At 41.2% G+C, this 23,606-nt stretch overlaps 1 long non-coding RNA gene and 1 pseudogene across 1 annotated transcript in view; one reads left to right on the top strand and one right to left on the bottom strand.

Moving 5' to 3' along the window:
• The window catches only part of LOC138840890 (uncharacterized), a 49,340-nt gene extending 28,079 nt beyond the window's left edge, over positions 1 to 21,261 (top strand). Inside the window, exon 4 of the long non-coding RNA XR_011376259.1 lies at positions 21,195 to 21,261. This is a non-coding gene — a long non-coding RNA (uncharacterized lncRNA). The remainder of the gene's footprint in view (positions 1 to 21,194) is intronic.
• Positions 3,848 to 4,329, bottom strand: LOC138840882 (large ribosomal subunit protein eL21-like; annotated as a pseudogene).
• Positions 21,262 to 23,606: the final 2,345 nt, after the last annotated feature.

Here is a 23,606-nt window from a genome sequence, read left to right as displayed (position 1 = left end):
CCCCTCCACATATACCAACATCATATATAGTGAAAACAGGGGTTGTACCATGGGGGAGGGACATACAAGGCAACAAAGACATAATCTTATAAACATGTTAGAAACAATCACATGAAAGATCTCTCTCTCTCTCTCTCTCTCTCTTTTTTTTTGTCAGTCATGGGGCTTGAGCTCTAGGCCTGGGAGCTGTCCCTGAACAATTTAGCTCAAGGCTCATGCTCTACCACTTGAGCTATCGCATCACTTCTAGTTTTCTGGTGCTTTTTTATTTTTTAATTGTGATTGATTACATAATTTCCCAAATTTCACAGTATTGTGGAATAATGATGCTCATTTAAAGTCACAAGCTCATTCTAACTTTCCTGGAGCAAATTGTCTATCACGGTCTATAACATATAACAGTGTACACATATACACCATACATGTGATCAGCAGCATGGGGATATTTAGTAGTGGTTCGACCAGATGAGTGGAAGTTCTTTGTTTCTTAATTCCTGTTAATTTTGTCGTATTACCTAACATTTTGGATTTAACATCCACTTATCAGGGAGACCATGTACCATTTGTCTCTTTGCTCTTGGCTTACCTCGCTCAACATGATTTCTTCTAGCTTCATCCATTTCCCTGCAAATGTCATTAGTTTTTCATTTCTAATGGCTGCATAATATTCCATTGTGTATAGATACCACAATTTTTGGATCCATTCATCTGTGGTAGGGCATCTGGGTTGTTTCCATATCCTAGCTATTGTGAACAGTAAGTCAGCTCATATTTAAAGAATGGGAAATATACTTCTTGAAATAGGTACATACATTGTGACCAAGTTTTTTTCAACAAACCACATTGGTAGTTACCTGAGAAAGAGCTATTAGGGTACTTGGGGCCAGCGAGGTGGTCATATCTGAATTTTGAATATTTAGATTGTCATCTCTGCCAGGTATCTTAGAGTGGAGTGTATTTCTTTAGAGTAGAGGGTAGGCAAGAACTAATGTTTTGAAGTTATCACCTCATATGAAATGAAAGAAGCCTCATTAAAAAAAATCTTTAAATTGGGATCTGTAACAATGCCTCTCATATAGGGGGAAAGGATAGTGAGAGGAGGAGGATGGGAAAAGGAAAGGTGAGATATGTATGAAATTAAAGAAAATCATAAGTATTCATTACTTCCTCTTTTCTGTATCTCCTCATACTTAGAGGTTAGGGCAAAAAGACCATAATGTTAAGTAGTACCCTGTTCAAAACTTGTCATTTTACTTTTCCTTATATCAAAACACCAGCTCATTCCTCATCCTACAAGATCCTAAGTTTCCAGAGTGAATCTAGAAAATACCAGGCTCTTGAAGTGTTCTGTAAAAAAGGTTTCTTGTCAGATAATTTAGAAAAATGTAGAATTGTGAACTATTAAATGTAGTAATTATACATATTATATATTTTACTGGTAGTGCTGGAAGATGTTATTATTCAGGTATATTATTCATATACCTATATGAATATTTGCTGGTCGGAAAGAATTCTCTTAGAATCCTGTCTTCTCTACCCTTTGTTGTGTCTTAAAGACAACTTAACTTCCTTAACCAGTGATCAGTTTCGGTAGACCTAGAAGTAAATTTCTGACAAAACAGGGTCATTTAGGGATTGCTCCTTAAGTAATTTCATAAAACTCTGAGGTGCCTTCCGTGTCCATGTTTTCATTATTTAGTGCAATTTTTTTTTCCTGGTCCTGGGACTTAAACTCCAGGTCTGGGTGCTGTCCTGAGCCCTTTTGCTCAAGACTAGCACTCTACCACTTGAGCCACAACTCATTGGAGATAAATGTCTCATGGACTTTCCTGCTTGGGCTGGTTTTAAAGTACAATCCTCAGATCTCAGTCTCTTGAGAGCCACCGGTGTTCAGTTCTGCAAATTTTTATGCACAGGGAAATTAGCAAGGACTTTGAGAAAGTGATCTATACTCAACCAAAAGAAAAAGATAACATTTTTTTCTTAACTGAGAAACGAGTGGGTAAACGAGTTTGTCAGGATTGCATCCAGGGTTTTGAGGTCTTATTTCTGTTTTGTTTTGTTTTTGGTGCTGGGGGTTGAACCCAGCACATACTGTGCAGAAACTATCTCTGAGCAATAGCTCCTGTCCTCAAGGAATGTTCTTAGGATATAGTTTCTTTCTCTCCTGATCTCCTTTATTTTAGCTCTACTTTCTTCTGGTTGGCTTTATTCTCAGGCAAGCTCTTCCCGGGAGATGTTCCAAATGTACACCACCTGCTCCAAGCTAATATCCTGTGGGGCTAAAATGCACAGTGGATTATGCTGCCTCTTTTCCTATACTAGTAGGTAAATGCTGAAATGAATACTGATTGGCCTGCCTTGGGTCACATGCTTATCCAGTGCCAGTCACTGTGTCAGGGAATCAGCCTGAACATTTGGAAATCCCTCTTGAACCCATGAACTTGGATTAGGGAATTTGTTTATAAGAAGGATGAGATAGCTTTGCTATTAGAAGGCATGCTACACAAAAAGAACAACTCCCTGTGCATACACTGACATGCTTTTTGACTCTGAGGACTTGCTTTCGCTCCTTAATCTCACAATGGTGTTTTAACTCAAGCTGGAATGCTCTAATTTTCTCTGCAGAGGACAGCATAAAGAGGAAGTGTACTTCTTAGTGTAAGGTCTAGCTCTTGACTACTAACTTGATTTACTTCCATGTCTCCCTAGATTACGACAGCCTCATCAGTACTTCTGAGACACAGATTGCTCTGGGTTTGATTCTAATTTTCTACATTCTTTACCTATCTTTTAGGAAATGATTGTTCCCTGGCCCCTGGTCTTGACTTTGGGCTATTGATACCTTAATCTCTGCTAGTCTTGACTTTGGGCTATTGATACCTTAATCTCTGCTGATAACAAACTTTTCCTTAGCTTTTATCTTTTGTGTTCTTACTGCTGAACCTGTTTACCATCCACAGTTTAGCTTAATAGTATCTGTTGGCCCAAGTTATTTCCCGACACAGTCCCTGGTCAGTATTCTGGGCCATGCCTTTTGTTGTTGTTGGTGGTTGTGAGGCTTAGACTCAGGGCCTGGGTGCTGTCCCTGAGCCTCTTTGTGCTCAAGGCTAGTGCTCTACCACTTTGAGGCACAGTGCCACTTCTGGTTTTTGAGTGGTTAATTGGAGATAAGAGTCTCTTGGGGAGTCCGGCGCTGGTGGCTCACGCCTGTAATCCTAGCTACTCAGGAGGCTGAGATCTGAGGATTGCGGTTCAAAGCCAGCCCGGGCAGGAGAGACCGTGAGACTCCTATCTCCAATAAACCACCAGAAAACCAGAAGTAGCACTGTAGCTCAAGTGGTAGAGTGCTCGCCTTGAGCTGAAGAGCTGAGGGACAGCGCCCAGCCCAGAGTTCAAGCCCCACGACCAACAAAAAAAAAAAAAAGAGTCTCATGTGGAATTTTTGCGTGGGCTGGCTTTGAACTGTGATCCTCAGATCGTAGCCACCTGAGTAACTAGGATCACTGGTGTGAGCCACTGATACACTGCTAGGCCACGCCTTTTGCATTAGCATGTGTCTTCCCCCCTCCCTCTTTGATAATCCAGCAGTCTTTTTTTTTTTTTTTTGTTTTGTTTTGTTTCTTTTTTTTTTGTTTTGGTCGGTCATGGGGCTTGAACTCTGGGACTGGGCACTGTCCCTCAGCTCTTCAGCTCAAGGCTAGTGCTCTACCACTTGAGCCACAGCGCCACTTCCAGCCTTTTCTGCTTATGTGGTGCTGAGGAATCGAACCAAGGGCTTCATGCATGCAAGACAAGCACTCTACCACTGAGCTACCTTCCCAGCCCAGTCTTATTTTTACATCTCTCAGGCCATGAATTCATAGGGAATAGGTTCCAATAGATCAGGCTCTATCGGTTGATTCTCACAAAGTGTGCTTCTCCAGGTGGAGCAGGCTGGTGCTTCAGTTGAACCTAGGTTCCTTTCTCTTTGGCTTCCTTCTTTTTCTGGTCATTTTCCTTCACTCATTTCAGGAAGCTTTCTCAGTTCTTAGCGTGTTTAATATGCTCAATATGCACATTAATGCTCTTAGCAAGGATCTTGCCCTTAACTTGATTGTTCACAATAATGCCAACAGCATGCTGGGTAACATTATAGACCTTTCCAGTTTTGCCATGGTAGCATTTGTGGGGTATTCCTTTTTGAATAGTACCCATTCCCTTGATGTCTACAGTATCACCCTTCTTGTAGGTTCTCATGTATGTAGACAAAGGAACAATTCCATGTTTCCTGAAGGGCCTAAAGAACATGTATCAAGTTCCTCTCCTCTTTTTCTTTGTGTTCATCATTTTGTCAAATTACTGGAAGATGGCGGTTCCAGCCAAAAGGTCTTCCTTTCTCTTTTAGATAATAAGGTCAGATACCATGCTAGGGCACTCATTGGACTTTTAAGGCACTCACTAGAGTTTTAAGTCTCTAAGAGCTTCAGTTTTTTTTCATTGGTAAAATTACAAGAATAGTGTCTACTCCACAGGATTGCCTTGAAGATTAAACAAGAGAATATAGGCATTGGAATGATTGTGCATTTCTGCAATCCCAGCTACTCAGGAGGTAGAGACAGGAGAATTGAGGTTGGAGGCCAGCCTGGGCCATAAAAGTTAGTGCAACTCCATCTCAACAAATAAGCTGGGTGTGTTGTATGACTGGGGGCATGGCTTAAATGGTAGAGCACTTGTCCTGCAAGTTTCAAGTCCAGAGCCCCAGTACTGTAGGTAGGGTGAAGGGAGAATGCAGGCATTGCAAGATAGTAACTCTAAGAAGCTAATGCATATGGGAATGTTTAAAATGAATTGATTTGGTCCTTGTCCAAACTCCTCTTTATGCTGTTTTCCTCATTCCAGCAGGCAGGCCAGTCTCTAAGGGAAGGAAATGTCAGCAGGATAAAAAAAAATAATAGGAATCTTTCTAGCTTTACTTTTCAAGAGCTTGAGGCCCTCATGGAACAACAAGACCTGGCAAAATGATGAGTACAAAAAAGAGAGAACATTTTCCCTCAGACTAACAGATACTGAGAAGTTGTGAAGTAAGTAGAAATGTAGCCAATTGCAGAGTTTGGGGTCCTGTGCCCTGCTTTCTGGGCAGTCTTGGAGACCCTCTAGGACATTACTAGGTAGTAAGTCAGCAGATTCTGGGTTTTCCAAGTATAGCCAGAAAAATATTGGCCAGAAAGAAGTTATACAACTTGGGAGTGTGGATATATCACTGTTAATCAGTGAGAATAATGCCTATGGCTCAGGCAAGGTGATGGACAGACGAAACAAGGAAACAAGGACCAGAATGCACACTTCCTTTCCTCTATACTTTCCCATAAGTTCTCAGAACCCAGACACATTCTTTGAAAATGAGAGGGAAAGTTCAAATTAATCATGGTCACATTCTGCCAAACTGATTGGGCTAAAAGTGAAGTTGAGCTCGAGAGCTGCTTTTTTTTTTTTTTTTTTGTATCTTTTGTGATAGATTTAGAATAATCCTAACTAGTGCCCATAGAGAGCAATTAACTAGTATCTGTAGGTAGATAATGCAATATGTTTACTGAGTCTGAATTAGATGTTGTTTGAGTCTGTCTCACATTGGATTTTCCTATCCAAAGCCTCGAATAGCCATTTCTTGCATCAGTGGTTCTCAGTGTGTGTTTTCTGAGCATAAGCATCAGCCTCCCTGGGCACTTGTTAGAGATGCACATTCTCAGGCCCCACAACAGAACTACTGAATCACAAAGTCTTCTCCATCTTTCTGAGCATGCTAGAGTTTGAGAACCACATTCTACATCATTTCTGTTGTTTTATCCACATCCTCAGTTTCTCACGCTTATTCTCACTCAGATTAAACACGAACCATCAAGTTCCCGTTGGATATTTGACTGACTTTAGCTTGAGGTCATCCAAACATTGTGATCTTATATGGAGATGGGAGCTTCTGATTTCCTCCAGAATTTCCTTGTAAATATCTCAACTTCATTTTGCTTAATTGAGGCTCCTATCTCTGGAAGGAAAATAGATGATGAAAAGACCCTTTAGTAAATGAGTGGGGAGAATGACTTGCAGGCAGTCATGATTTTAAACCTATACCAAATCTCCAAGGATCTGGTGAACTTCAGAAGGAATAAATTTGTGGCCAGGCAAGCTCCTAAGGAAATTTATGGTTAAAGCAGTTCCCTGTTTCTGGGTCAGGAAGTGATAGCACACAGATGGAATTTACAATGGGAGCATGAATGGAGTCCACTTTGTTAAGCCCCACCAATGCTGCTTAGCAAAAGCCCTTTCACAGGCTCGATTCAAATATAATGAGTGCTCCCCAGGCTCTTGGAAGACCTGGCTGGCCCCCTTTTTCTTTTTCCTCGACTGCTTTCACTTTTTCACAGAGGACTGCCCGTTTCGGTCCACTTGGGATTGGTGCGAGCCTTGATTTGGCAGGAGAAAGGAAGTAGTACACTGTGGCCTACAAAATTGAATTATTCTGCCTCTCTGGCTCCTTGCCTCAAATAATAAGCCTTTGTGCTTTGAAATGCAGGGAAGTCCCAGTTTCTCAGGCTTAGAAAAACAAAACAAAGCAACCTTTCTGCAGTCTCCTCTCCTGCCTTAAGTTGCTTGGCAGGGAGTAGTTGAGAGGCAGAACAATGATTAAATAAAACATTTCTTTATTATTTTAGAAATTACTCGGAAAGTTGACTTTAAAACAAACACACTTGATACATTCCTTTAGAAGAACCAGTTTAAAAAAATCATACGGAACAAATTGCTATATGTTTAAAAGACAAACCCCAAACTCAAAAGATTTTTGCTATAACCAGTGATCTGCTTATGAAATATTTGACAGAGCAAAATTGTATTACCGAGAAGTCAGTCTTTGGAATCTGTGGAGAAGGTTGGAATTTTAAAAATAGACATTTAAGTCATTCATCTTTATATTTCCTTTCCTAATTTTTTCCTTCCACTTCTTTTAAAGGTGCGTTATAATAGCATTATAGTCTGTCTGTCTGCCTGTCTGCCTGTCTGCCTGTCTGCCTGCCTGCCTGTCTGTCTGTATGTTTTTTTCCTTTGTGCTGGTCCTGGGACTTGAATTCAGGGCCTGGGCAATGTCCCTGAGCTTTTGTGTTAAAGGCTGGTGCTCTACCACAGCTCTACTTCTGGCTTTTTGGTAGTTAGAGATTAGAGTCTCATGGACTTTCCTGCCTGGGCTGGTTTTGAGTCACGATCCTCAGAGCTAAACCTCCTGAGTAGGTAGGATTACAAGCATGAGTCACCAATTTCCAGCTTCACTATTTATTTTGAAATTTTGCCTAGCATGCACGAGGCCCTGGCTACATTTCTTTCATTGCACAGACATTGTTTTTCCTTCTGCTCAGAGGGCCTGTAAGAGCAGGGTCTACTCAGAGTCTGCTTTGAACATCTTCCTGTTTCTTTATGATCTGCTTAACTTCCATGGTAGAATCAAACATTTCTCCTTAGTATCCCCTGGTTATCTGTCATTTATCAAGTGCTTATTATGTGCCAAATTTTGTTCTTGACACAGTACAGAATAGCACAGTTACAGCAATGAACAAAACAGACACAAACCCCTTTCCTCTGGGCACCAGTGGCTCATGCCTGTAATTCTAGCTACTTAAGAGGTTGAGATCTTCAGACCATAGGTCAAGCCAGCCTGGGCAAGAAAGTCTGTGACACTCTTAGCTCCAATTAACCACCAGAAAACTGGAAGTAGAATTGTGTCTCAAAGTGGGTAGAGCACTAGCCTTGAATGAAAAAGATCAAAGACAGTGCCCAGGCCATGAGTTCAAGCCCCAAGACTGCAAAACAACAACAACAAACAACAACAACAAAACCCTTTTCCTTCAGGGAGTTTTATTTGAATGGTCAGAAATATACGAAAAACAAAATAGCAAATTGTCTGTACTCCAAGTGGATTAAATACAATAGTGAAAAATATGGAAAGAGGATAGGAACCAACAGGGAATGTGTTTATAATTTTGATGAGCTGGTGAGGGAAGCCTTCACAGAGAAAGTGGCATGTAAGCAAACCAATGAAGGAAAAAACTGAAGTTCTGTTGGTGTATGGGGAAAACCTGTTCAGGTGAATGTAGGGCCAACTGTAAAAGGTCCTGGCTTGGTAGCCTGTTATGTTTAAGGAACATCAAGGAAGGTAGTATATGGGAGGAGTAGGGAAAGCATCTGAGGGTGGAGTAATGGTTTGGGAATATGGGAAGGATTAAAGATCACTTTGAGCTTTGTAAATGATGGGCGGTTGAGGATTGTCAGCAGATGAGGAACTTATCTTAGACTGTTTTCTGCTGCTGTAACAAATTGCCACAGACTGGGTAACATATTAACAATAGAGGTTTATTTGCTTATGGTTCTGGAGACTGGGAAGTCCAAGATAAGAGGCTGTATCTCATAAGACCTTCATGCTGTATTAGAACATGGTAGAAGCATCACATGACAATAGAACAGGGGAAGGAGAGAAAGGAGGGAGGAAAGACAGAGAGAACAAGGAGGGGCTGAACTTAACTCTGTTACCAGGAACCCACTTCTTCAGTAATGAGATTGATAATTGCTTTGATCCATTTATGAGGGCAGATTGACTGCTTAAGCACATTGCAAGGTTTTACCTTTAAATTTTTTTTATTGTTATTATAAAGATGTACAGAGAGGTTACAGTTACATAAGTCAGATAAAGAGTACATTTGTTTTTGGACCATGTCACCCCTTTCCTCTCTCGCTACCAGTTTTTCTGTCCCATCCCCACTCACAAGTTGTAGTGCATTTTCAACATAATGTCTAGTGAGTACCATGGCTGCATTTATTCATCCTTTGTCCCTCCATTTCTGTACCTCCACTTACCCCTCCCAAAGACAGCTTTCACCTTTTAATGCCCAATGGCAGTTACATTTCAACTGGAGTTTTAGAAGGTGAATGCAAACCCCAGAGGGACACAGTTTCTGTTTTCTGTTTTAGAAGATCCCTTTGCTGTTAGTGGGTGGAGGATGCCAGTCAGTTAATTTCATGACAGCAGAGACCAGAATTGTGTTGTTCACAACTGCTTTCAATGACATGCCCAGCATCTGGCTCAGTGAAGGTTTGTTAATTGAATGAAGGCCTGAGTCCTTGGCTAAACATGTCGATATTTATTGTCATTATATAGCAGGTATCAGAAATTCGACCCAGCTAGTTGAGTTTTCAGAGTGCTCCCATTCTACATATGTTAGATACAAAACTAGAACATTTGTTTGTGATTAGCCAGCTGAGCCCTAGGCGTTGGTATGTGAAGGCAAGTCCATTATTCTAGAAAAAGTGTTAGAATTCTTTGTTCAAACCTGATACAGAGTTGACATATACAAAATATTGCTGGGTAGGTTATAGCATTACATGAGTGCTTTCTCTTTCTTATATTTTCTCCCTCTCACATTAACTTTAGGAAATACTTCATAGCATGGGTAGATAAACTATGGCCAGCAGGCTGAATCAAGTTTGTAGCCTGTTTCATTTTCTTTTTCTTTTCTTTTTTGGTACTAGGAATTGAACCCAGCATCTCACACAGTTCTACTACTGAGCTATAACCTCAGACCCTTATGAACTGTTTTTGTGCAGGCTGGAAGTTCTTACATTTTTCAATAGTTGAAAAGTAGTCAAATGGGCTGGGAAGGTGGCTCAGTGGTAGAGTGCTTACCTTGCATGCATGAGGTCCTGGTTCGATTCCTTAGCACCACATAAGCAGAAAAAAAAAGCCGGAAGTGGCACTGTGGCTCAAGTGGTAAGAGTGCTAGCCTTGAGCTGAAGAGCTGAGGGGCAGTGCCCAGGCCCAGAGTTCAGGCCCCACAACCGGACCCCCCCCCAAAAAAAAGAAAGAAAAGTAGTCAAAGGATCAGTGATGGTGGCTCGTGCCTATGATCCCAGCTTTGCAGGAGGCAGAGGTAGGAGGATTTCAGTCTGAAGTTTGGTTGGCCTTGACCAGAAGTACAAGAATAACTAAAGCAGAAAAGGATGGGGACGTGCCTCAAGTGGTAGAGCCCCTGCCTAGTAAATCTGAGGCTTTAAGTTCAAACCCTAGTAACACACACAAAACATACACACACACACACACACACACACACACACACACACACACACACACACACACACACACACACACACACACACACACGACAAGAAAAACAGTCAAAGGGAATAATCACAGTTTGTAACATGTAAATGTTAAACAGAATTCCTATCCTGGTGTCTGTAGAAAAGTTCTTTAGGTACCCAGCCACATCTATTTGTTTACACATGTCAGTAGCTGCTTTTATACTGTAAAAGCAGAGTAGAGTAGTTTTGACAGATTTTAAAGTTCAAATACTTAGTAGTTGGCCTTTTGCAGAAAAAACAATGGACTTTTTCCCTAAGAATTTTCCTGAGCAGTCTTTCTTCTACCTCCTGTGGTCTTCAGCTTTTGAGCCATTTCAGGGTTCTTCTAATCATTTTGTTTTTCAAAGTGCTTTCCCCTTGATTTTTATAAACAATATGTGCTTGTTTTAAAGCACCCAAACATATATAAAGAATGATATAAAAGTCCAGAGGCCCCCACAAGTGTTAATGAGCACTGTTCTCACCCCACCATCCACACATGCCAGCATGCAGGAACAAGAGTGTGCTGTGGCCTAATTTTCAAACCTCATTTTTGTGCATGTGAAAATTTATGCCATCCCTTATTGATGAGTTTTAGGGCTGTGTTCATTTTTTCCTACTATGAGTAAGTTTTTGACACTCTAATTTCACATAGACCTTTGTGGTGTTTTTTTTTTAGTCTCTGTCTTTAGCACTTATTCTGATTTTGGTGGAAGATAACATCTGTGTAGAGATTTGTTCTTTTGGCTTTGTCTTCTTCTTCTTTTTTTGATGTTGCCTGTTTTGATTTTAGGCATAAATTTAGGACCTCTAATAGAAGTTTTCCAAGTGGTTTTCAGGTAATATATGAAAGGCTTTTAAAGGCCTCTTTTAACCTTTTCCTTAAATAGAGCCTTCATGTGGTTGACCTAAAAGAATTCAATCACTGTGTGATGGGTTTCTGGGCTGGTTGTCTCCATGGCCATTGTTGGATGGCATTGTGAGTAACCATGGTTACCAGGCTTACTATCATTTCCTTCTTACAGGGTTGTCATATCATCAGCATTTCCAGCCTCTGTGACCCCTGTGGCTGGCCTGTGTGTTCAGTGGTTAAATTGCTACCAGAAGCTGATGCTTTGGCTGGGGTGGGGGCTAGGTGGGCAGTGACAGAACCTAACTGGTACTTGGAAGGCTTCTTCCCCACTTCTTGGCCTTCCTCTCTCCAGGAACTTAATTGTGACCAGTGTAGTTCTATGCCATTGTAATACTTGTCACATTGCCTGCTCATACTTTTGTCTAGTGAGTACCTCTCTGCCCCACATTGTAAGCTTTTCAAAATGAGGAATCTTTCCTAATTCATCTATGTCCCCCAAGTATCAGATATAATAGCATCTGGGACATAATAATTCATAGGAAATATATGTTGAATGGATAAATAAAAAAATTACCAGAGAGTGAAAAAATGCAAGAAAGAATGCTAATTTATGGATGGAGGCATGGTTCAGCAGTAGTGTGATTGCTTAGCAAGATGAGGCCCTGAGAACAAACCCCAGTACTACCAAATATAATAGCCAATGTTTGGGTGCTCAGTGAGCAAAAGAGGAGAAACTCGGGGAAAATCAACATGCAGTAGAAGATAGAAATTATGAGAAAACAATGGCTCAGATCTGAACAAAGCTGCCTACCAATTGTGACTTTGAGTAAAGTCACTCAGTTCTACTGCATATGACTCTAATCGTACACAAAAGGGAATTACTTCGAGCAACAGATGACTTAAAATGTATTTATTGAGTGCCTGCTTCAGACTAGGCACTATTCTAGGTGCTTGGAAATTAGACTTTTGTGGCAACTGTGGGGCTGAAATTCTCAGATCAACTTAAGAGAACCTTCTGCAAGAAGTGTAATTAGCTTCAGCCTCCTGAGACTGCACCATAGAATTCATGTTGATGCAACATTCTTCTTGGGATTGAGCATGCAAAGACCCTAGAACACCAGAGCTGAGGCTTATTCCACCAATCACTTTCTTCCCTTTCTCTCTGTCTCTCTGTCCCTGTCTCTCTTTGTCTCTCTGTCTCTGTCTCTGCCTGCCTGTCTGTCTGTCTCTCTTTCAGTGTCAGGCCATAAAGTCTAAGGCTTTCTTTGCTGTCTCCTCAACCCCATAGGTGGTTCTCCCAATACATCCCTTGTGTAATTAATTATGTCTTAATACCAGCATCCTAGAGGGCTCAACCTGATGACTCTGTTCCCAAGAACCTGACATAGTGGAAGTGGAAGAGCACCTACCTCTGAAGGCTGTTCTGAGGATAATGAGATAATGTTAAGAAGTTATGCTGGGAATCAGTGGCTCACACCTGTAATCCTAGCTACTCAGGAGGCTGAGATCTGAGGACTGCAGTTCATAGCCAGCCCGGGCAGGAAAGTCCATGAGACTCTTATCTCCAATTAGCCACCAGAAAACCGGAAGTGGTGCTGTGGCTCAAGTGGTAGAGCGCTAGCCTTGAGCTGAAGAGCTCAGGGATGGCATCCAGGCCCAGAGTTCAAAGCCTCATGACCACCAATAACAACAACAAAAAAAGCAGAATGCCCACATGGGCTAGTTGCTCAGTGCAGGATGTATATTGTTACGATTGCTTTCCCTAGTGATCTCCTCCTCCAGGTATTTGCTGGTTTCAGTTTCATCAGCTGGTTTAGCCCAAGGGACTGCACCTAGGATGCTGTGTCCTTAGGTGTTTCTTTAGGAGCAAGGGCATAATCGCTATTGATTATTGGGAGTAAGAGAAAGGTCCCAAGGAAAGAAAAGAGGAGAGAGGGCAATTGAGCATGGAAGAAGAAAAGAGGCTCCCATTGAATTACTGTTTATTGAACAATTGCCATGTTCCAGGCTCTGTGGGGTGCTGAGTATAAAAGTGATTAGGGCATAGATGTTGTTAAAGGGGAAGAGAAGTATGAACAAACAGGTCTGAGATAGTACATCACTTAGATCCCATGACAGAGGCAAACAATGTTACCCTGGGCTTTATTGTTGACATTTCTTCCCTTTCCAGACTAAGTTAGCTCTTTGAGCTCTTAGATTTTTCCATAGTGTACACTTTCCTTGTGAGCTCTTACTCATGTCTCTCTGTGATGCCATATGGAAAACTTTGGGAATACAAGTACCCCCATATATATCATTTAGATGCACCCTCAGATCCCAGCATAGTGCTTGGCACATAGTGGACAGTTTCTGGGATTCAGTTTCCAGTACTGTACAATATCTGAGACCATTGACTTATGAAGAGGAAAGATTATTTTGGCTTACAGTTTTAGCCCATGGTTAGTCGGTCCCATTGCTCTGTATGTGTGTGTGTGTGTGTGTGTGTGTGTGTGTGTGTGTGTGTGTGTGTGTGTGTGTGTGGGTGGGTGTGTGTGGCACTAAGATTTGAACTCAGGACCTCACACTTCCTAGGCAGGTCCTCTACTGCTTAGCAATACCTCCAGTCCTTCTGCCCAGCCTGGCCTTGAATCTCTGATCTCCCAGTGTCTGTCTGCCAAGCATCTAGGATGACAGGTTTGAGTCCCTATGCTCAGCTTATGAAAGTTGTATAGACTTTTCAAATTGGTAGTTCTATATTTTGTTTACAATGCTGGGCTTTAAACTCATGACTTTGTAGTTTGAGCCATGCCCTCAGCTCTTTTTGCTTTATATTTTGAATAAGGTCTCACATTTATTCCCATGCAGGCTTGGATTGCTGTCCAAAGTGGGGATGTCTAGTTTTGTTTTATTTTTTTTAATTGGTGGGGAATCTCATGAACTTTTGCCTTGGCTGGCCTTGAGCCACAGTCGTAATCTCTACCTCCTGAATAGCTAAAATTGATTGCAGGTGTGAGTTACTATGCATGGCTGGTATAATCTTTAGGATAAATACATGATCTTTTCATGCCTTCTTCACTTTTATGATTGTCTGGGGACATTACATGACTTAATAGGAATAAAGTGTTTATAGTGAATCTTTTCATTTAGTAAACACTAAAAAAGTGTAAATATAAAATTAAAGTTATACAAAATGAATAAATTCTAAAGAGCTGATGTATAACATCATGCCTGTAGTTAATACTGCCATATTGTATCCTTAGCAACCATGAAGAGGACAGGTCTCATGTTGTATTCTAACCACAACTGAAAACTATCAAGCAAATGAAGTAAAGGGAAAAATTACAAGCACTGTTACAATTTATCAGCATGTCTAGAACAAATGCTATGAAACTTTAAATTTTTCATCAATTGCATTGGTTTATAACCCATTCTTATTTCAAAATAAAATGGTGGGGGGGTGAAGTGGTTCATGTGGTAGATCTCCTGCCTACCAAACAAGAGGCCCTGAGTTCAAATCTCATACCACTTAAAGAAAATAAAGTATGCTGGGCACCAGTGGCTCATTCTTGTAATCCTAGCTACTCAGGAGGTTGAGATCTGAGGATCATGGTTGGAAGCCAGCCTGGGCAGAAAAGTCTGTGAGATTCTTATTTCCAGTTAACTACACAAAACGAGAGTGGCTCTGTAGCTCAAGTGGTAGAGCACTAGCCTTAAGCAAAAGAGCTCAGGGACAGTGCCCAGGCCCTCAGTTCAAGCCTTACAACAGAAAGAGAGAGAGGGCGGGGGGAGGGGGGGGAGGGAAGAAAAGAAAGTAGTTAGGGAATGTAGGGTAAAAGATTGTTAGCTTTTGTTAGCTTTTGTGAGTATTATCATTATTTCCAGTTTGGGGGATTATTTTACTGACCAAAGTTCTGAGGTTCAGAGAGTGGAAGCATCTTCCTTGGGATTGCACAGCTAAGTGTTGGCAGAGCAGTGACTAGAACATCTCAAGTTGGATTCTCTGGAGCATTCATGGGATGGTTCGCCAGGTGGCGCTCACTTCCTGGGATAGGATCTGACCATGGCCACTGTGCCCCCTTTTCCCCCTCTCATGGCAGGTCCTGGACTTTTCTCTCTAGGGGAGTCTAGCATTCTATACAACTAGTAGGGATTTTAAGCATGTCTAAACCCTCATTTTAGAGGGAAAGAAATAAAGCTTTATTATCTGGGCTCAGAAGCATCTATGGTCACCAGGTGGTGCTGGGGTGGAGTCCCAGTTTATCTCATTCTGGGCCCCATTTCCTTCCTACTTCTGAGTGGCATCATTTACCTACCTCTTCACAGACATTTCCAGATCTTTTCCTTTCTTTCTTTCCTTCTTTCTTTCTTTCTTTCTTTCTTTCTTTCTTTCTTTCTTTCTTTCTTTCTTTCTTTCTTTCTTTCCTTTTCTTTTCTTTTCTTTTCTTTTCTTTTCTTTTCTTTTTTGGGTCCGGTCGTGGGGCCTGAACTCTGGGCCTGGGCGCTGTCCCTCAGCTCTTCAGCTCAAGGCTAGCGCTCTACCACTTGAGCCACAGCGCCACTTCCGGCTTTTTTCTTTTTGCTTATGTGGTGCTGAGGAATCGAACCCAGGGCCTCAGACATGCAAGGCAAGCGCACTACCACTGAGCCACCTTCCCAGCCCCTCTAGATCTTTTCTTGCAGACACAAGCTTATGCTGGACCCCAGTGTGCAGAGCAGTGTGCTTCTCTGCTACCTTGTTAATTCCCAATTATGCTATCTAGGCAAGGAAAGTCTTTAGGTGCTAAGTGAGCCCACCCCCACCCCCACTCCTTCCATTTCTTCTCTTTCTTTAGAAGGACTTAAGAGGCTCGTGTAGTTGCAGGGTTGAGCGGGGGGAATGTGGGGGGGGTGGCCCTGGAGCCAACCTGCCTCATCCTCTTCTCACAGGCAGCATACCTTGGCAGTGAGTGTAACTGTGGGTCTCATTATCCCATTTAGAAAATGGGAGCAGTAAAAGACTTACCTTATATGATCATAGTGAGAACAGAGTTAATACAGGTGAAGCACTCACAGCAGTGGCAGGTCCATGGCGAGAGCCATGAAAGCTGTGGCCTTGGTGATTCACCATCATTCTGCCTGGATACAGGAGCTTCTATGAGAATTTCAGGATGACTCATCTTAACTCCTCACCTGATTTCACAACATCCATTCAAAGCAAGCACTGACATCCATTGCAGGTGCACTACACAGGATGCCAAACCTAGGGTTTCATGATCTCAATGAATACATAGCACAGGTCAATGAAGTGGGCACTATTATTGTTCCCATTTCACTGAGGAGGCTTGGGTAAGATTGTCATTTACCTAGAATGATATGGTTAGTGACAGAAGAGGACCTACAGACAATAATTAGGCTACTCCATTCTACCTCCTCCGAAATCGAGGAAAACAAACACAAGTCACTGAGCAGCCACAGGCATCACCTATGCTCATTGATCCCTGAAGGGCCCAGCCTTACCAGAATCAGGACCTCTCCCCGCCGCCCCCCTCCCCGCAACTGTAGAGTTAGATATCTTATCCCTCTTATTCTGAGGCACAAGAATCATGCTCCCTTGAAAAGTGCTTTGACCAACAAACAAAAAGCCCTTTTCATATCAGAGTTAGCATAGAGCATGAAAGGGTCACCTTCCTTCCATATTTTTTTTTTTTTTTGTTCTGCAGCCTCAAGGCTAGTAGCTATCTAGGAGGCCAGTAGCCTCAAACTCAGTCACCTGGGATGTAACAAAAACACTCAGTGACTCAGGCCAGCTTGTCTGGGATTTTTCCTCTCTTGGCACATGAGAGTTTGTACAGCAAATATTGGCAGCTTTTAGCTAAGAAAGTAACAGCAGGCCCATGGTGCATTTCCAGAATAAGAATGCCAGGCAGGACCAGAAGGAACCATACTTAGGAAGTACAAAATGGCACCCTGACCAGGGAAAAGTCTTGATTAGGATCCTATTAAAAGCAAGGAAGGTAACTAGATTTAAGCCCTTGCTTGTCTCCAGTACCTTTCCAGAACTCTCAGTTCCTAGAGGGGCTGAGCTGTGAGTGGGGTGGGCAGCCAGACTGGGAATTTATGACATTCAGCCAGTAGACACTCTCGCTGTCTCTTTCTGTGACTCTCCATCTCTGTCCATCTGTCTCATATATAACAATTTTATAAACAGTGTTTCTTCTCCACCTCACCATTATCAACATTTGGTGTAAGATAATTCCTTGTCTTAAGGGACTTTCTTGGTGATGGCTATCATCTAATGGTGAGTACCATGTTTTTCTCATACGTGCTAAAAAATAACAGTCACTTTTTGTGTGACAATAAAGAATGATTTCAGATATTACATCCGAGTGTCTTCTGTGTGACACAATTATGCTCTCCCACTCCTGTTGAGGACCACTGTCCTAAGAGCAGATTCTTTCCTCCTTCCCTTTCTGGAACATGTTTAAAGAACTTTCTACATTGCCATTCTGTGCTGGCTTGTTAACCAAACATATACTCTGTCCTTAAATAGTCTAGCTAGAGAGAGAAGGACATCATGGAAGTGTTTCAATGGAGATAAGAATTAAGTGCTCAGCCCTGGCGCTGGTGGCTCACACCTGTAATCCTAGCTACTCAGGAGGCTGAGATCTGAGGATTGTCGTTCAAAGCCAGCCCAGGCAGGAAAGTCTGTGAGACTCTTATCTCCAATAAGCTACTCAGAAAACTGGAAGTGGTGCAGTGGCTAAAGTGGTAGAGTGTTAGCCTTGAGCTGAATTGCTGAGGGACAGCATTCAGGCCCAGAGTTCAAGCCCCATGACTGACAAAAAGAAAAAGAAAAAAAATAATTAATTGCTCAAAGGAGTACAGGGGCAAACTCCTTCATGACTGGGGAGGTACAAGAAAGACAAATGGCAGACAAGGTGGGTGAAAGACATACTAGGTAGAAGGAATAAGCAAAGAGTTGGAAGTGTGACATAGGGGAAATATATTTTAGAATATCTGTACCTCAAAGTGCATATGAGGAATGGTTCAAGTGGTAGAGTGCCTGGCTAGCAAGTGTGAGGGCTTGGGTTCAAACTACAGTATGGACAAAAAGTAAAAAAGAATGAAGGGTGGGAGAGAGAGAGAATGTGCACAATTAAAAATGAATGGAATAAATTGCTAATGGTCACATTAAAAGTTCTCAAAGTCAATAATTACTAGAGAAATGTAAATTGAACCCATAAAAATAACACCTCACATCCATCATGGTGGCCATGATTAAAAACAAAAACAAAAAACCAGAAAAAGCTGGGTGCTGATGGCTCATGCCTGTAATGCTAACTACTTAGGATTCTGCCATGTGAGGATCATGGTTCAAAGCCAGCCTGGGGGCTGGGAAGGTGGCTCAAGTGGTAGAGCGCTAGCCTTGAGCTGAAGAGCTGAGGGACAGCGCCCAGGCCCAGAGTTCAGGCCCCATGACCGGAGCCCCCCCCCCCAAAAAAAAGCCAGCCTGGGCAGGAAAGTCTGTGAGATCCTTTTTAAATTTTTTTCTTTTTATTATTATCTTCAACTGTATAAAGAAGTTGCCGTTTAACAAAGCAATTTATGAATTTAATATAAGATTTAATATAAGATTCTTATCTCTGGTTAACCACTACTCTCCCCCCCCAAAAAAAGCTGGAAGTGGAGCTGTGGCTCAAATGGGACAGCACCAGTCTTCAACCAAAAAAAAGCTAAGGGACAGTGCCCATGCCCTGCTTTCAAGCTCTTGTGCCAGCACACACACACACACACACACACACACACATACACACGAACATAAAACCCAAAAGTTGTTGATATGGTATGGATGTAGAGAAATTGCAGTCCTTATTTATTATTGGTGGGAATGGGAATGGGAAATATTATAGTCACAATGAAAAACAGTATGGTGGTTCGTAAATATAGAATTACCATTTTTCATTTCTGGGTATATGTGTGAAAGAATTGAAAGCAGAGACTTGAACATATATTTATTACTAATATTTATAGCATCATTATCATAATAGTCCCAAAGTGGAAGCAACCCAACTGGCTATCAGTAGAGGAACAGAGAAACCACATGTGATAGGAGGTGGTGTGTGTGTGTGTGTGTGTGTGTGTGTGTGTGTGTGTGTGTGTGTGGACTACTACATAGATGCGCCATAGACACATTGTTTAAGTGAAATAAGCCATATACAAAAAGTGAAATATGGTATGATTTTGTTTATATGAAGTCTTTACTGTGGTAAAGTACTTAGAGATAGTTAAATTTAGATTATGATGTACCAGGGAAGAAAGAGATTGGAAGTTAGTGCCTAATGGGTATAGAAGCTCAGTTTGGGAAGGTGAGAAAGTTGTGGAGATGAATGGTGGTGATAATTGCACAACCATGTGTAGGTACATAATACCAGTAACTTGAACATCTAAAAATGTTTGAAATGGCAAATTTAATGGTATGTATACTTTATATAATTATGAAAGGGTTGAAGAAGACTGTAAATCTCTTGAGTATTGTGATGTTCTCCATTACCTTTGTCGCTGAGCATATTCCTTGAGCCTCAGGAAGAACAAATAAATATGTGTGGTCAATCCACCCATTGCAACTAACTCCCCTAGGATTTTTATCTGAATGCTCACTATATGGATAGTACTATGCTCGAAAACACAAGGACGGGCCTCTCATGTTTAAGGAAGAAAGGGAAATAAAAAACATGGTAGCCTTCTACACTGGTATAAAACAGTTTTGACTCTGAGGTCATTAAAGAGTAAAGAAAATAGATTCACAACAATCTTTAATATACTTGCTGTTGTCTTGGACTGGAGCCCTAAGTTGCCGTAGCAACAGAACAAAACGGGAACTTCATTAAGAGGAAGAGCTTCTTGGATTTTAACCATGTTATCCAATCAAGTATGAATGACGAGTAGACAATCATATGGCACCCAGAAGATCTGCTGCTTTGATAATCTACATAATTAGTCAAATCTAGTAAGTCTTTGGAAAATCTTGCTTTTTACGTCCTTTCCAGAGTCATCCAACGTGAAAAGATCTCATTGGAATTTCTTTGGTAGGAATGTACAAAGCTGTGTTAGCAATGTGACTGAAGCAGGGCATCAAGGAGCACTAACAGATACTTAATAATAGATAATAACTTACTGTAATTGGCATTTGCATTTGAAAGAAAATGCCTGGCATATGCAAGATGATCACATAAAGAAATCACTTTGTGGTAGTCGAGTTTTAGGTCTTTATCATAGGGATGTGGGGAGTTGTTTCTTGGAGAAAAGGTGTTTTCACACATGTGCTTGCATGTAGACATGTGCATACCCCTCTGAAAAAATCATCAATAGTAATTTCAACGTATCATGCACTGAGACCATATTGCAAGGAAGTTTATAATTTAGAATGTGGTTAGAATCAAGCATGGTCAGGTGGTACTAAGCAACAAAAAGGATGGCTTCAAGAATTGTAAGCAGAGTTTTGGAAAAAAGAAAGAGCCTCTTGAGGAAGGCTGGTTCATGAAGATCTTACCATTATTCCAATCTCAGTTTGTCCATTTGTGTTTAAGGCAGACTCATCATTTCTTCTGTAGTAGCCTCTAGGAGGATCAGGCAAAGCCATCAAATAGGATTACATTCTGGTCAGCTCATTCAGGCAAATGGTTATTTCCACGTTCGTATCAACTCTGGAAAGGCCATTGTTTTGTTGGTTCATTTTATTTTTCCCTAAAAGATAACTTTGGAGTTTAGCTCCTGTATTTACAATGCAAGTCTGTCTTTCTGCAAGCCCACTTTCATTGGGTTGTATCCTGGATACAATTGTAGTATAATCAAATATATAATTTAAATCAATGGGTTCTCTTTATCTTTTGTAGTTTATTTTTTGGCAGCTGCTAATTGTAAAGCCTGAGTAAGGTACTGTATAGTTGTCAAGGAGGGGTCATATGCAGCCCTTTTGTACTCTTGAGGGACAACATGGAATGAATGACAGAAGACACTCAGAGATTAATTACTGAGTGAGTGATATATAGCAGGTGGTCCCAACCTGAGCTCCACATATTCTCAAGAGTCTTAGAGAACAGTAATGGGGAGAACGTAGAAGGCCGCCCAAGTGCCCTTTCCTGTACTTCAAAAGCCCTAACCCCCAAGCTCATATTTACTGGAGATTAGATACACAGGGTAATTAAACCAAAACATCAGGTTTTTTTTTGTTTTTTTTTTGCTCCAGGCTAGAATGATGGCAACACAGTGGAGAAACACCAGTTACCCCCTGCTGACTGGAAACTCTGAGTGGCAGTTTACCTTTGTCTTTGATGAATAAAACATGAGAAAGTGAATTCATTATTACTTGATAAATGTGTTTTGATTGGCAGAAAGTGTTCCATTTGTGAATGGAAAATTATAAAGTATTCTATTTTGGTGAAAAGATTGGGAATCAGTGAGATGGACTATTGATAAAGTTTGAACTTTAAGGAGAGTAGAGAAAAGAGGGCAAGTCTCATGGAGAGCAAGGAAGGGGCTTACTTAACCAAGCATGGTTTTAGAAGACACACATAGCTTATTTCTGCAGTGGTTCTCAAAGTGTGGTCGAGGCCAACAGCAACAACCCCATCTGGAATCTTGTTAGAAATACAAACTCCTGGGCTCAGGGGACAGAGCCCTGCCATCTGGGTTGTAAACAGCCACCAGCGTATTTTAATGCATTGCGGTTTGAGAACCACAGATCTCTACAGTTCTCTCCCCAAATGTGAGACACTAACAAATCAGTGGATGATTCTAAGAGGTAACTGTGACATGTGCAGTCTAAAATCAGACTGGAAACAAGATGAAATTATGGAGAAATACTGTGGAGAAAGTTATTTCCTTTTTTAGTCCCTCATGACTTCTGATAACATCTGGCAAAAGACCCAGTTTGATTCTAGCAGGTTTTGAATAAGAAATCTCTCTCTCTCTCTCTCTCTCTCTCTCTCTCTCTTTCTCTCTCCCCGCCACCTTTACGCCCTCCCTCCCTTTCTCCCTCCCTCCCACCTCCTCTCTCTTTATCTCTTTCTTCCTTCCATCCTCCGTCACTCTCTTTCTCTCTCCCTCTTTCTTTTCTCTGATTAAGAAGACAGGCTTCATTCATTTTCAGAGATTTGGCAAGCAATAGAATTGAACTTGAGATAATTTGGTTCCCTTTCTCTTACACTTATTTTTACAGTTATCATCTTTTTTTGATAAGTGATATTAGTTTTCAATTTACAAGGGAGATGTATTCCTTATGGAAACTTTATTTATATAAAAATTTGATTCAATACAAAGAAAAAAGCAAATAACAACACTAGACGTATGTAAAATGGAAAACATAGAGGCATTATATGATATATATGATTGCATTTTGTAAAATATATTTAAGGTTATGCGGATATGTGTATGGCCTGTGTGCATGCATTTGCTCATGCGTGCATGCATGTGTGTGTGATTTTGAATGAATAGATTTATATTTATTCTCAGTTGTGGTTGTGTGTAGGTATGTGTGATTTTGAATGGATAGATTTATGTTAATTTTCAGTTGTTGGAGTGTGTGTGTGTGTGTGTGTGTGTGTGTGTGTGTGTGTGTGTGTGTGTGTGTGTGTGTGTGTGTGTGTGTGTGTGTGTGCATGTTTATGCCAATCCTGGGGCTTGAACTCATATCCTGGGTGCTGTCCACAAGCTTTTTTAAAGTTAAGGCTAGTACTCTACCCCTTGAGCCACAACTCCACTTTTGGCCTTTTTGGTGGTTAATTAGAGATAAGAGTTTCATGACCTTTCCTACCTGGGCTGGCTTTGAACCATGATCCTCAGATCTCAGTCTCTTGAGAAGTTGGGGTTATAATACCTAGCACTTCTCAGGTTTTTGCCTTTTTTTTTTTGAAATATTCACATCACAGAAAGCTTAAGTACAAGGAAAAAAGTATCAACATAGCCAAAATGTTCCCAACTATCACCTATGGCCCATTTATGCTAGAAACTGTATAAACAAAATCTTTCATAGCAAAAGGAACTCATGGTACTTTGGAGTTAGTTATGTGATGATTTTGTGCTATTTCATTTCCTTAAATACAGGGCTGCTGAGATGTAATGAGAGCTGGAACACAGCCTTTGTGATCTCTTGACAAAAATAAGAAACCAGTTATTGAATAGGTGACTGTTACCAGCATGTTTTCATGTACACCAGGCTCATAGAAATGCTTTTTCATCACTTTCAGGAAATGCCATAATTAGTTGGTTTATATACATGCATAGGTGTGTCCTGCAGGTTGATTCAGGGGGCAATTTTACTACATCTTTTTTCCTCCCAATATTTTAATTACAAGTAAGATGTGATTAAAAGCAATAGGATGGACTATATTTGCCTATAAGGCAAATCAACTTTTGAAATCAACTCATAAGCTTAGCATAGTGCATGCATGAATACACAACACACACACACACACACACACACACACACACACACACACACACACACACACACACACATACACACACACACACACACACACAAAACTCTTTTTTTTTTTTTTTTTTTTTTTTGGGTCCGGTTGTGGAGCCTGAACTCTGGGCCTGGGCGCTGTCCCTCAGCTCTTCAGCTCAAGGCTAGCACTCTACCACTTGAGCCACA

The sequence above is a fragment of the Dipodomys merriami genome, unplaced genomic scaffold (assembly GCF_024711535.1).
Source record: "Dipodomys merriami isolate MVZ:Mamm:240054 unplaced genomic scaffold, mDipMer1.0.p SCAF_305, whole genome shotgun sequence".
Taxonomy (NCBI): domain Eukaryota; kingdom Metazoa; phylum Chordata; class Mammalia; order Rodentia; family Heteromyidae; genus Dipodomys; species Dipodomys merriami.
This window is presented reverse-complemented; position numbering and strand designations above follow the sequence as displayed.